Source organism: Rhinolophus hipposideros (genome assembly GCF_964194185.1).
Source record: "Rhinolophus hipposideros genome assembly, chromosome: 11".
Classification (NCBI taxonomy): Eukaryota; Metazoa; Chordata; class Mammalia; order Chiroptera; family Rhinolophidae; genus Rhinolophus; species Rhinolophus hipposideros.
This window is the reverse complement of record NC_138057.1, coordinates 28,017,349-28,036,578: the sequence shown is the minus strand read 5'-3', so window position 1 is coordinate 28,036,578 and position 19,230 is coordinate 28,017,349. Positions and strand designations below refer to the sequence as shown.

The window sequence follows — 19,230 nt, the reverse complement described above, 5'->3', positions numbered from 1 at the left end:
ACTTTAGAAAGATCCTTTCCAAAGCTCTGAGTTCTTGAACATTGAACCTTGTCATCCACCTCAATATTGATTTTTTTATAATAAACTTCCTCTTGAGTACTTAGATGTGCTCACTCTTATTGGAATAAGTCCAGGTCAAGTCTGTCTATGCAGTGTCCTCAATAATACTATGTGGTCTGTTTTCTTCCAGTGCTCAATTTCAGTATCTCCAGGGAAGGAATAGAGTACAGGAATTAAAAGCACAGTGGGTCTTAGAGTCGGCCGCATCTAGTACAGGAGACAGAATCATGCTTCTAGGTACACTTGCCCTTGTTTGGTTCCTTCCTACATTGACTGAGCTGGACTTTTTGACTTATTTTGATAAATGGGACTTTAGAAAGCATGTTGCAAGGTAAGGCACTTGCAGTCGGACTTGTTTTTGGAATACTTACTCCTAGGAATGGAGCTGCTTTTTAATGAAAGTCTAAGGTATTCTGGTACAGAAAATGATCATGTGGAGAGCCCCTGGAGGATGACCCACTATGTAGCAAGAGAGGCTATATGGAGAAGTGAGAACTTTAGTTAAGCTCCTATTTGAATGTAGCCACATAAATGACCCAGCCAACATCAAATAGAACAGAATATTGCCCAGTCAACCTATAGAATCATGAAGAATAACAAAAGGGTATTTTAAGCCACTGAGAATCCAGGTGGTTTGTTACCAAACAATGGTTAATTGATACATCTCAGTTCAAATCCAGTCTCCATTTCTTTTTTAGTTACATCACCTGGGTGAGAGGTTTAAGCTTTCTAATCCTCAAATTTTCCAGCTCTCCATTATGAACAATAATTAGACTGTCTGATAGGATTGTGGAACAGATTAAATACGATAATAAAGAATTTAGCACAATGCCTGAGCCATAGCAAATGCTTAACGAATAGTAGTTGTTACCATCAATTTCATCATCTCAACCATCACCATCATTATGACAATCATCACCATTACCAACATCAGTGAGACCAATACCACTAACATTACCTTCAACACATTCCTGAAATCTAGTGCTTTCACAATTCCCTTAGTGTCTACTGCCATGGGGAAAATCTATTTTTTAATCAATAGGGTTTTTTTTGTTTGTTTTTTTTAAGCCACACATACGAACAAAACTTCTCTCATTATGGTAAATGATAATGCAAAGTAATAAAAATAACTTATTTAGATATATCTTCCATTTTCTTTAGATTACTGAAGAGGTAAAGAGATTTGCTAAGATCATTCAGAAAGCAAATAGAATGATCATATTTGAATGCCAAATCTTCTTGCCAGGAATTCTAAGGTCTTTTTAAAATTTCTGACTGTTCTGTCAGAAATCTCCATAAAGGCAGACATTTAGTTGTGCTTACTGCTCTATTCCTAGTGCCTTGCATATATAAGCTGCTCCAGAAATATTTATTGAATACATGGATCAATTGACAATTGATTGGTAATTTAGCAGGACATGAGCTGTAGAATCAGAAAGCTCAGGTTTGAATCCCAGTGCAACCACTTACCGGCTATGTGAGCTTGGGAAATTTAATATTTCTATGCTCCAGTTTCCTTATATGCAAAGAGGACAGCAATAGTACATACTATCTAGGATCATTTTAGCGCATATGAAACACTCAGCAGTGTCTGACAAATAGTAAGCACCATATAACAGTTAGCTATTAGTATTATTTTGTTTTTTATAGTGAACCCTATTGATATATGGAATAATACACATAAATCTTAACTTAAAGGAAAGGAATACATATGCATATTGAAAGAAGGCCATGAAAGAAGTTAGTGTATGGTCTAAAATGATGGTTCTCAATTCCAGTTCCCCATGAAATCACTAGCGAGCTGGGGCATCAACGTCTAGAGACCAGGCTCCACCCTGAGACTATGAATTAATTGGTCTGGATGGGTTCCTGGTGATAATTATTGTTTTCCACTCCCCAGGTGATTCCGACATGAAGTATGAGTGAAAAATACTCATCAAGAGGAAAGAGTTTGAAGAGAAAACTTCAGATTTCCTTCAGCACTTCCAATTTCTGGGCTTTTTCCAGGTTCCTAGGGAAATCCAAGTCCCTAAAGTCCTTCATATTTCCTTATACCATTGAACAAGGGCCTCTTTTCTTATTCATGGTACTGACTCACCCTGTCTAGTCTAACTTCTATTGTGGTTTCTTGATAATCTTGGAATCTGAATAAGCTTAATAATTAAACAAGATAACATTCTTGATGGATGTGATAAAAAACAAACAAACACAATGACATTACATTTTCAAGGCAAAAGTCAAGTACTTCCAAGCATAGCAATGATTATAATGTCTACATATATTATGATTAGGGCTCTTAAACCTGTGAAAAGCAATATAAATGGAGCAACTTCAAAATGGAGCCTGAGGAACTGCCTTGCAATTCTTACTCCTCAAACTTTTGCAGTGTTAAAGTTGGGCAAAAGAACCTTTGGATTGGGATTAAAGCAGTACTGTATCTCGAACAACTGTTTGCAAATCTAATGAGAAAGCAGACATTATGAATACAGGACTGAAAGTTAAAGACATTCTTTAGAATTAGCATAACTATGTTAGTTTATCTGTACCTATAGAAATTCCTTCCTTAGCTTATTAACACCCATATAAAGTCCTTCCTTCTATTCATGTAATCATCCCCTTACCTTTCTCATAAAAACTCCTTGCCTTCACCTCCTAATCAAAACACTATTTGGGCTTCTGCTTGAATCTGTGCTTCCCAGAGAGCCATCGTTTTGGATCTTAAATAAAAGTCAATGGAATTGTAACAGCTATACAAGATGTCAGAAGGGTAGTAGATGGGGGGAGGGAGGTTATCACTTTGTGAGGGGTATAAATGTCTAACTATTACATTGTTTTGTACACCTGAAACTAATGATAATAATAATAATAACAATAATAATAATAATCATAACAGTAAAAGCTTGTTGCCTCTCACTACAGCCTTTTTTTCGTTTGTGTGTTTTCAGGTTAAGAGGCCCTACAACCATCGTTGCTTTTTATACTTTGACATATACAGCATGGTGATGATATGATTGTCTTTGACTATACTGCGGTATAATAAAATCACAGTTATGTTTTGTAAAATCTTATATCTCATTCTCTTGAAAATTAGTGGACTCAAACTGATTGACTTTCTTTGATCCTTCATAGTCTACCCTGAATTAATCAGTTAATGCGAGGGAAAGCAGATCTTGGGAGCTAACGAGACCTACTTCTTTTTGTGTGTGGCTGAACTAAAACTGGGCATTTTTTCTCTAATCTTAAGATTGATCTTTACACAGTGAAATAAGAACACTAAAAATCAAATCCAAATCAAATGCTTGAAATGTCTTGATTGAAATTCCTCGAATAGGACACAGAAACAGAGAGCTGTTTATATAGTACATAGCTTATTCACTGTTTGGGTCTTAGATCAGAAGATTTAGCATCACCTGGAAGCTTATGGAAATACGGATTGTTGAGCCATACTGCAGACATGCTGAATTAGAATCTGCATTTTAACGAGACAGCCAGGTGATGACAAGCACATTAATGTAATATACAATAAGACACATTTTTTCTCTAAATACTATCCCATACAACATCCCATAAACTTGTCCATTCCTCTCTTTTATCCAAATTCTTTGCAAATTGTTCTTACGCCTCCAAATTTTGTTATCCTTCTTCCAAACACCTCCCACTCTGGTCATCTCTTGTTTTACCAACCAGTCTAAGTCTATGCTATACCAAGGCACTCTTTTTTAACTTTTTTCCTTATTGAAGTTGAATAAGAGAGTAAATGGTAACACTTTCTCTCAACCTACTCTAAACTGGAAAACCTCAAGTAAGTAAAATCGGTAACAAACTAATGCAAAGTTTTCTTATAAGTTTGACAGTGTGAAGAGAGTCCATGAAAATACCAGTTCCCAGTACAGTAAAAATACAAATATGTTGGGTTTATTCTTCCAAGATAGAGATAAAAGGGTACCAACTTTATCAAAGATGAATTAGATTGATACAAACTACATCCACTCATCCTAGTTTTCAATGAATAATCAAATAATCCAAGGCAATTATTTAAGACATATACAGTCTTTTATTTCTTTTTTTTCTCAGTTTTGTAATAATAATAGAGAAAACGAAAATCATAATCTGTGACAATAAGTGCGGGTGTTTCACTATCAATATAAATACTATAAAATATTTCTTATTTTTACAGTAAAAACTTATTTTAGTAACTATTATAGTAACTGTTTATAATGATGTCTTATTTTAAGTAACTACCTAAGCTGTAACTAACAACAAGGTATTGCTTTTCTAATTGATAGAGATTTTGATTGAGAGTACGAGTAAGTGAAACATCTATGAAACAAACATCTCCACTGACATAATCTGGTTGAAAACTAAATCATTTGCTTTTTTTTTTTTTTTTTAATAAAAAGAAGAAACTCTAAAATACCAAATGGATTGCCAGAGAAACAGTCTTTTTCCATCCTTTCTTTTTCTTTTCTTTCTCTTCCTCTCTTTCTTTCTTCATGACATTACAGCATATATTTTGTTATTATTATTCACAATATTTAATATACACATTTCCTTTTCCCACATGGAAAATTACCCAACAGAGGTTCCCAAAAGGAGTGGAGCCACAGCACATTCATAGTAAAGATAGAAAATAAAACTGTCTTTAAATTTCTATTTTCCAGTATGATATTGAATTATAATAAGGTTGGATTTAATTAGCTATGAAACTGGAAAAATTAAAATCAGCTTGTGTGTATATCACAACCATGATCATTAACACCTCCATGAAATGAGAAGAGAAAAGAAAGATCTGCTGCCTCTTCTTGTCAAACTTCTATATAATTTTAAGTTACTTTATGTGTGTGTGTGTGTGTGTGTGTGTGTGTGTGTGTATTTTTTTTTTTCTTTAAAAGATATTCTGCTACCTTTGATGGTGTGAACATTGGGGTGTTTCCTGATGAAGCAGATGGTGTATGTAAAATGAAAAATATTTGGAAAACAGTAGCCCCCCCTAGACTTTTGGGCTACATGTGAAAGAGACTTTCTGATTTCTAATCTCGGCTCAGTTCAGGGGAAGGGAAAAAACAACCAAAACAAAACTGAAAAGGATTATATCCCTGGAAACAAATGTAGCTTAATTTAGGGCATGCCTGACTTTCAGTGCATTTGAGATTCATGTTTTTATAGGTTTTTGTAGGCAGCATAAATCTTTTTAAATATTAGAAGGAAAAAGCATTCTATGCAGATTTGAGAAGAGAAAACCTAACTTACCACAGTTGTTCAGTTAATTGACAGGCACCATCATCTGAAACAACAAAAATGTTATTTTGATGTTGCAATCATACAAACCAACCAAAACTTTAAAATTGTCTTTAAACACATTTGTGAATGTATCTACAGAAACAAAATTAAATAAGTAATAAAAATACTTTGTCTTATCTCACTCATTTAGTTATTTCAGATTAAAGTGTTTCATCTCCACCATTTTAGATCCAAATTAGATAACTGGTTGTCTTTTCAAATCTTTTGTGTATGCATTCTGGCATATGCATATATTACACCAATATTTTCTTCTAATGCTCAAGTTTAAAAGTTAGACAGAAATAGAGACTACTGTATAATATAATATTTGTCTTAGCATGAACACAATTGTGAAATACTTATCCTAATATGCAGTCTTATAATACCATATAAATCACCTTACTGAGCTCAAAAATTCTTTCTATTGTCTATACAAAAAAGCACTAAAAAGCTAAAGTATTTAGCATGCCGTTCAGTGGCTTCAGTCAAGTGCTTCTTTTCTACCTAAGATTTTCTCCTATGCCTCCTCATCCTACCTTTCAAATTTATGTCCAGCTATTTTCTCTTGGGCCCTATACTCACACATACTTTAAACAAACAAACAAACAAACAAACACTTTTTTTTTCTGCCTTGATATTGTTTTTATGCATTCTTTAGGGCCAGATGAATTAACATCTCTTCAACGAAGCTGTCTTGTTATCCAGAGAAAGAATCACTCTTCTCTTTCTAGATGTCCCCACAATATTTTGTACCTCTATTATAGTACTCATCTCATTCAAACTTATAGATATGGGTATTTATGCCTTGTTCATTTTTGCCTACTAGGAAGACTTCTGCTATGCTTCTGGCATGGGAGATGTCAAAAACATATTTAATGTATTTAACAATACCTTGAATATAGAGATAACATGTTGTGCACAATTTCCTTATATTCATCTATCATCCTTTAAGAGAACAGTATAGTTGCATTGTACCTCTTTCTTGAATTTTAAAGGAATATTGATATCAATTGCGAATGAAACATTTTTCAGTTTCATAAAAAATAAATTAAGGAATTGAGTGTGGACTTTACATCTGACTTTCTGGGACTGGAACTTGTAGATAAGGAAACAGAAAAATGGCAGTGGCAAGCATCCTTGAATTTGTTGTTGCCTTGTACTTCTGTGACAGAGGTAATGCAAATGTAGCTGGGCTAGAGACTTCAAGGATGTACGGCTTCCAGAGACCAATGATCTATTGGTAGTCTCCTGTTTCACTCAATAGGCAACCAAAATTTAACAAAGAAAATACAATCAGAGAAAAATGTGAATCAGGGAATGCTTTATTTTATTTTTATTATCTTAAAAATATCTTTATTTTTCAATTATAGTTGACATACAATATTACTTTCAAGTGGACAACACAGTGTTTAGACATTTATATAATTTATGATCACCCAAGTAAATCCAGTACCTCTGTTACACAATAGACAGCTATTACAATATAATTGAATATATTCCCCATGCTATCCTCTACATCCCCATGACTATTTTGTAACTACCAGTTTGTATCTCTTAATCCCCTCCCTTCCTTTACCCATCCCCCCAAGTCCACCCCCCAATCTGGCAACCATCAAAATGCTCTCTGTATCTATGTGCTTATTTCTGTTTTGTTTGCTTGTTTATACTATTGTCTAGATTCCACATATAAATAAAATCACATGGCGTTTCTCTTTCTCTTCTGACATACTCCGCACAGCACAATACCCTCTACATCCATCCATGTTGTTACAGATAGCAATATTTCATTATTTTTATGGATGACTAATATTCTTTTTTATGTATGTACATTCATTCTTTATCCAATTTATCTATTGATAGACACCCAGGTTGCCTCCATATCTTGAATATTGTAAATAATTGCAATAAACATATGGATGCGCATGTCCCTTTGATGTAGTATTTTGGATTTGTTTGGATAAATGCCTAGGAGTGGGATTACTAAGTCCTTCTTTGTCCCTTCTTACAGCCTTTATTTTAAAGACTATTTTGTCTGCTATATATATTGCTACCCTGGATTTTCTTGTTTGTTTCCATTTTCATGAAATAACTTTTTTCCAACCATTCATTTTCAGTCTATGTGTCTTTTGATTCGAAGTGAGTTTCTTGTAGGCAGCATATGTAAGGATCTTGTTTTCTTACCCATTCAGCAGCTATCCTACACTTTTTGATTGGAACATTTAATCCATTTACCTTTAAATCAATTATTGATAGATATGTCGTTATGCCATTTTATTATTGATATTTTTAATTTTCTTTTGTTTTGTTTCTTGCTCTCTTTTAAAAGAAGAATTCCCTTTAACATTTCTTGTAATACTGGTTTGGTGGTGAAGAACTCATTCAGCTTTTTTTGTTTTTCCTTTTTTATCCTTATCTGGGAAGCTACCTCTCTTTCAATTCTAAATGACAGCTTTGTTGTGTAGAATAATATTGATTGTAGTTCCATGCTTTTCATCACTTTGAATATTGTGTACCAATCCCTTCTGACCTGTAAATTTCTGTTCAGAAATCAAATGACAGTCTTACAGGAGCTCTCTTCTAAATAACTAACTGTTTTTCTCTTGCAGCATTTAAGATTCTCTCTTTGTCTTTAACCTTTGCCATTTTAATCACAATGTGTCTTGGTGTGGGACTGTTTGGGTTCATCTTGTTTGGGACTCTCTGTGCTCCCTAGGCTTGTATGTCCATTTCTTTCACCATGTTAGGAAAGTTCTCTGTCATTATTTCTTCAAATATATTTTCAGTTCTTTGGTCTGTCTTCTCCTTCTGGTACCCCTATGATGCAAATGTTGATACATTTGATATAGTCCCACGTGATATATATATTCTTTCTACCTTTTTATTTTTCTGATTGTGTGCTTTCTGCTTCTCTATATTCCAAATTGCTGACTCAATCCTCTGCTTCATCAAATTTATTGTTGATTCCCTCTACTATACTATTTATTTCAGTTATTGTGGTCTTCATTTCTGACTAGTTCTTTCTTTTTTTCTTTCTTTTTTCCTTCCTTCTTTCCTTCCTTCCTTCCTTCCTTCCTTCCTTCCTTCCTTCCTTCCTTCCTTCCTTCCTTCCTTCCTTCCTTCCTTCCTTTCTTTTTTTCTTTCTTGTTTTCTACCTCCATTTTTATGTTTCTTATCTCTTTGTTGAAGTTCTCACTGATATCACTGAGCATTCTTCTATGCAATGTTTTAAACTCTGTATCTGACACATTACTTGTCTCCATTTTTTTTTTTTTCTCCCAGGTAGACATGCTAGGCTTGGGGCTGTTTAGCAAAGGGTACAGGGAATGCAGAGGCAAGGTGCTGCTTCCTTGGGGCTTGTGAAACTTTTACATTTGTTAGAAAAGTTTATAGCACGTGTCAGGACAGGAAGGTTGTATGGTAAAGACACTGGAAGTGGCTTTGGGTGTGCCTGAAAGTTGTGTGGGGTGAGGTTTCAAGGAATCACTAGGGTGGGACAAATGATGTCAGACAGTTCTACAGAGACTCAAATATGGCACTTACCTGAGTCTGCATGCTGGGAGAGGTCAGTGCTCAACAAGGGACAGTGGCACATATCACCACTTCTGTCTGACAGAAAGCTGCCCCTCCAGCCCTTACCTCAAAGTCAGACAACTCAGTTCCTCCCTCTAGGTCCCTGGTGCCTTTTGAGCTGCTGCCCCAGTGCTGGAGATCAGAGCAAATAAATCCACCAGGGCGTAAGTCCATGCATGGGCCACTTAAGAGGATCACCTAGGTCTCCAACTACCCTCCATCTCACTCAGTCACAATATCTACTGGTTTTCAAAGCCAGAAGTTGTGGGGACTTATCTTGTCAGCACTGGAGCTCTGAGCTGGGGAGCCTGATGTGGGGATGGGACCCATTGCTCCTCAGGGGCAACCTCCACAGCTGGGATATCCCTCCCATTTTTTAACCACCACACATAGGTGTGGGACCAACTTGTTCTGTGTCTCCGCCTCTCCTACCAGTTGCCACATGGCTTCTTCTGTATATCCTTAGTTGTAGGACTTCTGTTCAATTAGATTTAAGGCAATTCTCAATGATGGTTTTTCTGTAATTTAGTTGTAATTTTTATGTTGTGAGAAGAGGGAATAAGAGCATTTACTTACTCCACTGTCTTAACCACAAGTCCCAAGCAGGGAATGTTTCAATTACTATCTGTTCTAGGGACATTTAAATGGATGTTTACTTACACATGACTGGAACTGCCAAATAACATGACCAATCAAAACTTTCAGTTCTAGTACCACAAAATATTTTCAATTATTTATAATTTCCAGCACATTCATCTATCTAATACACTACCTTTATTAATCCAAATTTTTTCTTTTATTTTTATTAATTTATATATTTTTGTTTGCCAAATATCTTTTCCATGTTTTTTTTTTTGTTGTTTGTTTGTTTTGTTTTTTGTTTTTTTGTTTTTACATTTTGACTAGATCCTGAGAATGGCATCAACAATATGTGGAAATCCTTCCAGATGAAACTGATAACTTACTAAGTGGATAACTAGTGATTAAGGGAGAAGAAACAAGGTCCAATAAAAAATTGTGAAGCTTTCTTTTGACTCCAGAGATGCTGCTACAAGTGTGGAATGGAGCGATCCCAAATAAAATGATTTATAGCACATGCACCTACAAATTTTTTCTTTTAAAAGTAGTTTTCTGAGGATCTTTCATATGTAAATTGATTCAAATAACATTCACAATTAACCATTCACCTCCTCTTATTTGACCATTTAGCTTTCATAAAGGGTGTCTATTTTGTATAAAAGAATGCTGGCGTTTGAATGCAGGAACAGGATGTTAAGTTGAATATCATTCCAGTATTGTGATGTTATGATTTGTTAGAAAATAAAGTGAAGAAGTAATTAAATATGCATTTGCCTTCTTTGTATATCTGTACTAGGCAGGTGGTGGAATAAGCCAGCTATTTTTGTATTTACTCGTAGAACCAATTATAAACATAGTTATGAAAAACAAATGCAAATTGCTACCCCTTTTGTACTTAGAAAATTATTTTAGCAATGAAATGCTTGACTTCCAAGAATATCATTGAGATGAAACATGCATATATGGTACATACATATCATATGCATCTTTCCCTCACATTCTATTGTTCTGATACACACACACACATATACACATGTACAGATATAGATATGTACATAGATAGTCAGAGGAATTCTCTTATTTTCTAATTTTATCAGATTTCTTTTTCTTTTGGTATTTTCTTTTCTTCATACCAAAACTCCAGTCCTTATTTCTCATATCAGTCATGAGTAGATCCAGGGCTTGGGCTGAAGTGGCAGAAGATGTGTGTAATAGGAAAAGGAACTGAAAATGAAAGGGAATCAGTGTGACTGAGCTTAACTACATTTTTCCCCATAAACAGCCCTCGAGCCCAGAATAGACTTTCTTTGTTGAAACAAAGGAAAGCTAAACATGTAGTCTTACTTTTTTTCTCCTGAACAATTAACTCTTACTTCAGTCATAATTAGTTGTGAGTTCTTTATCTTTACTTACAGAGCTAAAGTAAAAACACAAATTAAAGAAGCTCAATTTCAGGAAAAAATGATGCCTCAAATATTGTAAACTAACCATGATTTCATTACAATTTTTTTTAAAAAACTGGATAAAGCATAATAAATATTATTTTAAATAAAACTGAAAGAAATATATAGTTAGGAAATCTTCAGTGGCCAAAATTGAAGGAAAAAGTGAAAATGACTGATATGGCGTCACCAATCTCATTCTCTAGGACATTTATCAATTTCAACCAAGATCCTTGGGATTTCAAGGACAAGAGATTAAAAAGTTTTGTCTGAAAATCTCACACAGGTTTAGGGTTTGATTGATACTATTGACAAGGTCAGAGAGATTTCATAGTGAGTATTTAATAAAAAAAAGCATTCCTGGGTTCCTACCCTCTGGAAGGTTGGACCCTCAACAAGGGACATTTAGAGATTACAAATATAAAACCCTGCTGAGCAGAAGGTTAAATCTATAATTATAACATGACATCTTGAGTGAGATTCAGTGGAAGAATCAAACAGTAAGATTAGAAACACCAAAACATTTAGATAATGACATTACTAAAAATATTATGGAATGTTTAAACTTTTAAAAACATTGCCTAGGTCCCGCTCAAGGGTCAATGGGACAGTTTCATACTTTTGATGACTTCCTCTAACAAAATGTTAATGAACTCAATTGCTAGTTAAAGACAGAGATTCTGATACTCTTTCTCTTCCTCCAGATTCTACCCTTCTTAATCACTTTGTCACGCCACCGGTAGCACCTACTTGCTCTTCTCTAAATTTTACTGAAGAGCTCAGCCTCACAGGTTCTCCTTTGTCCTGTTTTCAAAACAAACAGAGCTATTTCATAGTTTTCTAAAGTCTTCTACTTCTAGAAGAAGATGGGAATTAAGTAGAAGAAAATATATTGAAAATATAAATAGCAAGGGAGAAAGCTCTTAGTTTCAACTAGGGTGAGCTACTTGTCTTGGTTTTAACACTAGGTCCCAAAGCTAAGGATCCACCTTCCATGACAGTCACCGGGTGGGGGTGGATAGATTGATAGTTCCCTAAATTTTCAATTGGCCTCTGGTATGTGCTATGCTTCCAGATTATAAAGGACGATAGATTTTTATGTGTTTGTTCTTTTTGTCCATCCTGTTTTTTAGAATTTGAGACCTCTGCCTGCCCTGTCGTTCTGCACACCTCCAGACATTTACATAAAAAGACTATACTATTGCTCCTTGTTCCCTTATTTAAATATTTTACATTACTGAAAATATTTCAACCATGTAATAAATGTAATGAGTCAACAATTGTGTGAAATCAAGTAAATGACAAAAATAATGGGTTACAATTAGTAAGGCACAATTTATTTATTTTTTTCCTTTACTCATTTATGAAACAACCATTTTTTAAGAGTTATTGAACACATATTTTTAGCATCTACTATGTGTTGTGCAGTGTTCTAGGCACTAAGGATACAGTGGTAACCATATGGGCATATTTTGTACTTATATTCTTATAGCATGGGGAGGCAAGGGAAACAGACTATAAGCAAGTACACAAATAAAGGTGTAACCATTTCAGACAAGGAGTGGAACAAAGAAAATGAAACAAGTCATGTGGCTCATTGGAGGAATGCTTTAGATTGCATGGTCAGGCCTGAATACAACAGAACAAGACAGTCATGCAAGATCAGAAGATATAATGTTTATGTAAAGGAATAGTGAGTGAACACAATAGGCCTTGTGTGAACTCATATTCAAGCAATAGAGAGAAGGTCAGTGTAACTTCTAGGAAGCAGGAACAGAGTTGAGAAACATTAAGTTAGAGAGGGAAGTCCAGACCAGATAATAGACTACAAGGTAGGCCGCTGCTAAGAAATTTGGATTACATTCTAAGGGAAATGGGAAGTCACTGGAGGGCGTTAGCAGTAGAATGACATTATCTGATTTTGTTTTAAACATGCCTATGTCTACTCTGGAAAATGGAAAGCAGACATAGGAGCAAAAACTGAGAGGACAGTTTTGAAACTTTCCAGGCAAGAGCTTGTGGTGATTTAGACTAATGTGTATTTGGAGACAGAGAAAATGGGAAAGACCTGGATAGATCTTGGATATATTTTTTGAGGTACAGTCAATAAGATTCGCTGATAAATTGACTGTGGGTAGTGAGTTAAGAAAAGAGATAAAGGAAGACTGCTGGTTTGGGATTTTAGGAACTGAGTGGATGTTAGTGATATTTACTGAGATGGGCAAGACTGGTGGAAAATATAGGTTTAGTCTATGCATATCAGTGGTAGTCATTCTATTTAGCCATATTAGGCCAAGGTGTTTCTTAGTTATGAGTACAAATGACAAGTAGAAAGTTGGATGTGGAAAGTGGGGAGGTTAGGGCTGGAGATACACACTGGTAATGGTCATCATAGACAAAGTATCTAAAGGCATGGCAATTGGAGAGTGTGTCTGTAAACAAAGAGTGGAAGGTTTAGGCCAGAGAGTTTAGAGGATCCCAATATTAAAAGTGAGAACGAAAGACCCATTATAAAAAAGTTCTGTGGGGCTTAGCTAGAGAGGGGGAGTTAACCGAGTCTTTATGAAGTCTTCCCTAATGCCACATTCTGTTCTAAGCGCCCCAATGAACAAAATTAACTTATGCCTCATCTGACTTATGGTTTAGATTACATAAAATTATGTTTCTTTTTCCAGCATTTCTGGATTCACAATAACATTCCAGTAGCACCTCAATGATGTGTCAGTTTCAACTGGATCTTTATTCCAGTACCAAGCATTTTTTATAACAGCCAGTCTCCTTTTATTTACTCCTAATTCCTTTCAAAATCTAAAAGCCCCAGATAACTTCAGTAGGAAAAAAAAAACAAAATAAAACAAAACAACAACAACAAAACGACATCATCATATTGTTTTCCCTTAAGCTGTAGATTTCTGGAAAAAGAAATATAACAAATTCACAATGTAGTTGCAGCTTAATATTGTTCCATTTACTTTCTTTCTTTTTTGGAAGTTATAACTCAGCAACATGGAAAATTACAATGGCTTCTTCAAAAAGAATAGTCAAGGTGATGGACTTCCGTATTCCTTGAGCATTACCAGTCACTACAGAAGTTGCTGGCAAAACCATAATGTACATCTAACACCAGTAGAATAAACAAAGTAAACATTTTAAAAAATCGTTAAAACCCTTTAATCCTTAAGGAAACTTACAGAAACACAAGACATGAAACAAATTGAACACACAGTGTCTTGTTTTGGGACGTGGATTATAACATTAATCTGGGTAAATCTGCTTTCATCTCAATTAATTGCAAATTCAGGAGTTATGTTTTGGTAAATTAAAGTTTAGGTTGTGCAATGTCAAACTATTTGTTTAGACTGAATATAGTCATAAACAAAACGTGCTCTCTGGAAGAAGACTTTAACATGGTTGGTGCAAAATTGAATTTTTGTCCTGCAACTCTTGGGAGACAGTTTAACAAAGTGCATATTCCCTTATCTCTATCTTTGTCTCCTTCTAATTTTTTCCCCCAATATTGAAATTATTTTTATGTAGCCATTGGAAATGGCCATTGGAAATGGCACTGATGTTTGTCTTTTGACTTTTTCTTAAAATAATTTTAAATTTGCTAATATTACAAAGACTACAGCTTTGTATAGTTTCTGCCTGTTTAATCTGTCCTAGAAAATAGCATAGTTATCATTTAATTTTGCTAGCATTTTTCTGGCACATTAAAAATACCTTCTTCAGATAACTTTGCTTTGGTATATGAAGCGTTAATGTCAAATTCACCACTGCACTCTAGAGGAGTAAAATATATTGAGAAGATTGAATAGCTAAAATAGGATTTGAAGAAGAATGTTAACATACCTAAAAAGATAAAATTTTGAAATATATAAAATTATCCTCTGAAAATTGCCATTACAAAGAAAGAACCAATCATTGTCCAGGCGACTGGTTTGATCTGGAGGTAGGAACAGCCCAATCTAGCACTTTCTATTGTCTCCTACTCTGAAATAGAAGCCTTAGAATATAAAACATGAAGTAAACACTAAGCTGTGATTCTGTTCAATGAAGTAAGTAAATTGAATGAATAGAAGAAATAAGAGATGGGAGGAGAAAACTGTGGTTAAAAAAAATATTAGCCATAATTAATATTAAGAAAAATGTGATTCCATGTAACAAGAAAATCTATAATAAATAAATTAATGGTTTTCAAATATATGCATCCCTGGTTTTCCATAAGTCTAGTTTCTTCAGTTGCCCCATATTAGAGCTGTAGATTCTGGGCTTTCAGTGGGAGTTTGAGGAAGTGTGACTAACATGTAAATATTCCAACTGGAATCTCTGTCTACTCTTCATATCCACTTCCCCTGTATCTTCCCAACAATTAATACACACTTCCCTCTAACTGCAAAGTCTGTCCTCTTCACCTCTTATTTCCCTGATTCCTAACTCAAGGGCAAATGTCCCAGGATGTCCTACAATGTTTCCCATAGAGTTCAGTTCAGGTTTTTGGCACATCCTCTCTTCTAGTGTGGATAAACCCTATTTTTCTACAAAGTTCTACCTTTTCACTGAAATCAAGACTTCTACTCACAACATTCATTCATTTTTCCAGTGGAGGTCTTCCTTCCACTCTTCTCACAATTCTAAGACGGTAAAAAAATGGAAATAATTTGATATACTCTTGAGTTTTCACTACCACTCCCAGAAGTAAGAGGATTAAAGCAAGTCTGTGAGAGCACAAAACAGATAACAATTAAAAGAGAATGTTTTCTCAACAGTCAACAAAGTTGGCTTCAATTTCTCTTGGAAGTTGACCCTCCAGCCTCAGACAATGACTATAACCTCATGGCATTCTCTGAATGAGAAACATCCAGAGAAACCATTCTCCAATATCCCCGACTGTCAGAAACCATGTGAGACAATAAAAGTTATTGATTTTTGCTGCAGAGAGAGAGAGAGAAAGAGAGAGAGAGAAAGAAAGAGAGAGAGAATGTTTTAGTGAGAGTTTACCAAAGCTAAATACTTAAGAAATGAGTCCATAGGGAGGGAGAATGATTAATATGAAAATTTTTATAGGGGATAAAGGGTGGAGAGGACTGAGGAATAGTGACCTTAAAAAAAAAAAGTCTAGTATGAACTCTTCCCTATCCATTTCAAAATGTCCCCATTATCATTCACTTATTTTCTCTCTTATGTATGTTGAAGAAGTCTTAGGCTACTTTGATGCCTATCAAATATGTGATTGTGAAGTCTCAATTAATGTGTCTTATTTTTGAAAATCTGTAATGATTGAAAATATTTTATCCTTTTAACTTTTTTATTTACTGCCTTCGAAAGCTTCTTTTCTATTTTAACACTAAAAAATTGAGCTCTGGAGCTAGAGAGATTAAATTTGAATCAAAACTTTGCCATTACCTCACTATGTGCTCTTGAGAAAATTAGCAAATTATTTAACCTGTGTGGACTTAAGTTTTCTCCAATGGGAAGAAAAATGATACTTATTTCATAAAATACTGTTTTTGTGTGGATTAGCCAAAGTCACCTGTGAGTGGTGTAATGAGCTTTGCACATTACATGATGACATTCCTTGATCAACCATTCCTCCTTCTCCTGCTCTTCCTTCTCCCAGTTATTATTTCTAACATGTCTCCAGTACCTCTTTTATTCCTTCTTTTTGCACCTCTTATTTCTCCCCCTCAGAAAACAAGAACTATCCAATATATTGAATTCATCTTGTTATTATTCCATCAGCCTTTTTTTTGGCAATTGTATTGCCATAGTTCAACTACCATTTATAATGACAAGACATCATATTACACATAGCTCTCACCAAAACTTATTTCCTAGTTTTTATTTTAAACCTTCAGGGGTGCTTCTCTAGATATTCACCTCTAGATATTCACCTCTGAGTCATATTACTCATAAGTTAATATTCTTACCCTAAAAACAGACTTTCTCTTGGTTTCTCCTTCTTTTGTTAGTCCTATTACCCTCCAATTTACATTTTCAGAGTCAGCCTAAACTTCTTTTTCTCTTTCAGTACCCACATACAAAAACAAAACAAAACAAAAACCAAAAGCCAAATAACAACAAAAAACAAAACAAAAAATATTTTCATGTCCTTGTTTGATCTTTACTATTTTGATATCCTTTTCACTCTCACCACCATGATTTTACATGTAGCCTTCATTACCTGACTTCAAACACAGATTGACTTGTCTGTTTCTGAAATTTAAAGAAATAATTCATAGGACATGTCTGATTTTGTGTCTGGCCTTTTCTGTATTATGTTCGTGAGGATCAACCATATTGATGTATATGGCAGTAGTTTGATTATTTTCATTGCTGTGTAGATTTCCAGTATATGAATATACAATAACTTATTCACCCTTTCTACACTTTATAATGTACCCTTTCTACACTTTATAATGTACACTTAAAAATAATATACAAATATACAGAAAATAAATCTTTAACTAAATAAGAATGGTTACCTCTGCGTCGTGGGATGAGAGGAAAAGTTTTCCTTATTCTAAGTTTTCTACAATAAAAACAAAATTTGGAAATTGTACACCATCGTCATTTAGAATAAGAGTACTGACTTCAAAAAGCCCAATTCAAACTCTAGTGTCACTACTTATTCCCTATTTTATTACATTTTATTAATTTTATTGTTTACTTTATTAATATTTTATTTTATTTAACCTTGCTCAGTTTCTTCATTTGCTCATCTGTAAAATTAGGGAATCAGAGTATCTTCCTTATAGGATTGTTGCAAGGAATAAATTACCTAACATATAAACTCAGTCTAGTTCCTGGCAAAACCCAATTACTGAACACATATTTGTTGAAATTGTATTATTGTATTTATGATAAGAGGGTACATTTTGCCCTCTGATAATTTTTGTCTTGTAAAATTTGGGTTACAAATATGGAAGACTTTATAAGATAGTAATTTAAAATAAAACAAATACTAAAGGAATCAGAAGAATATTTAATTTTGAATGATATTATAGACACAAGGTAGGAAATTATCTGCAAGGCCAGCTACCTAGAATTGAGGTTGTAAAGCTATGAAACGAAGCCACCAGAGTGACATTGGCAGTAGAGAGAAGAAAAATACAGGGAAGTTACTGTATCAGTGTATTGACTAAATCATTACCAATACTTCTCATGTTTCTATTTTTGTTTTTTAACATTCATAAGCAAATAACTGCATATGCAAATTGGGTATCACATTCTTAAAATTTTAGATCAGCTGGGGACTACACGCAACTTAACCAGCAAAACTGAAAGCAAATGAAACACCAATTATATGGAAGCATTTAAAAAAAATCACATGTATGACAAGCAATTTTTCCAATCCATAGAGCTCATCTATGATTCTTAATGTATATGTTCTGTTTACAAATGTGTTTTTATTGAGATACCTGCATTACTTGTTTGTTCAGAGTCCCAGAACATTATAATAAAATAGAAACTTAACATTGCTGTCAATTTGAGGATTCACTTCAATTAAGAAAAATAAAATAAAATAACAGTTTTCATCAGCTCCTACTATTTCTTTATAAATTCTGTGATAAAGTGTGAAAAGCATTATATTAATAAAAGAAAAGAAATTTGGGGTTTTAGAAAAATCTAGTTTGAAAATCAACATCAATCTTTACTAATATTTGACTTGGGTTAGTTTTCTCTTTCTGTCAAAAGAGGTGATTGTGAGGATTAAAGAACACAAAACACCCTCACACTGTCTGATACAAAATGGGTTTTCAGTAATATTATGTTTTCTGTCCCTTGTTACTCTATTATTAACATATTTTATTCTAAGTAACTGAAATTTCCCATTTTTACTGACTGATTAGAGACTTTCTAATTTCACTCAATATAGCACAAAATAGTATACTAAGGCCTTTCAAATTAATATTTATCAAGAAACATAGGAGGCTACAATTTGTTTGACCCAAACTTAAAAATATTATAAGTTTTCTGAAAAGCGGCTTTACTCCACTCTAGATTATTCCTACCTGACAAGGGTGGGAATTATGTTCATATTATGCTTCCTTGTTTTAATGCATACATTAAAGTTTTCTGTGTATATTATTCCCATAACATTTTTATAAAGTAAGGATTATTCTACTTATGATAGTATTTTATACACCTGTCTACTCCTGCCATAAATATAGTCATCTATGATAATATCCAATAGCAGTTTTTAATTTATATGTCATCATTGAATTTATCATACTGGACGTTAGGTTCTTTTTATATCCATCAGAATGGTTTACTATAGTATGAGCTTCTCCAAATC

The 19,230-nt window shown here is 34.1% G+C and overlaps 1 protein-coding gene across 32 annotated transcripts in view; it reads right to left on the bottom strand.

Moving 5' to 3' along the window:
- Positions 1-19,230, bottom strand: part of PTPRD (protein tyrosine phosphatase receptor type D) — a 2,053,994-nt gene that overhangs the window by 958,578 nt on the left and 1,076,186 nt on the right. For 31 of the 32 annotated variants that reach the window (XM_081066962.1, XM_081066971.1, XM_081066973.1 and 28 more), the window contains one exon: positions 5,311-5,344. The exons of the other annotated variant lie outside the window; for it this stretch is intronic. The gene's annotated coding sequence lies outside the window, so the exon portion shown is untranslated. The remainder of the gene's footprint in view (positions 1-5,310; positions 5,345-19,230) is intronic. 32 annotated transcript variants of the gene reach the window in all.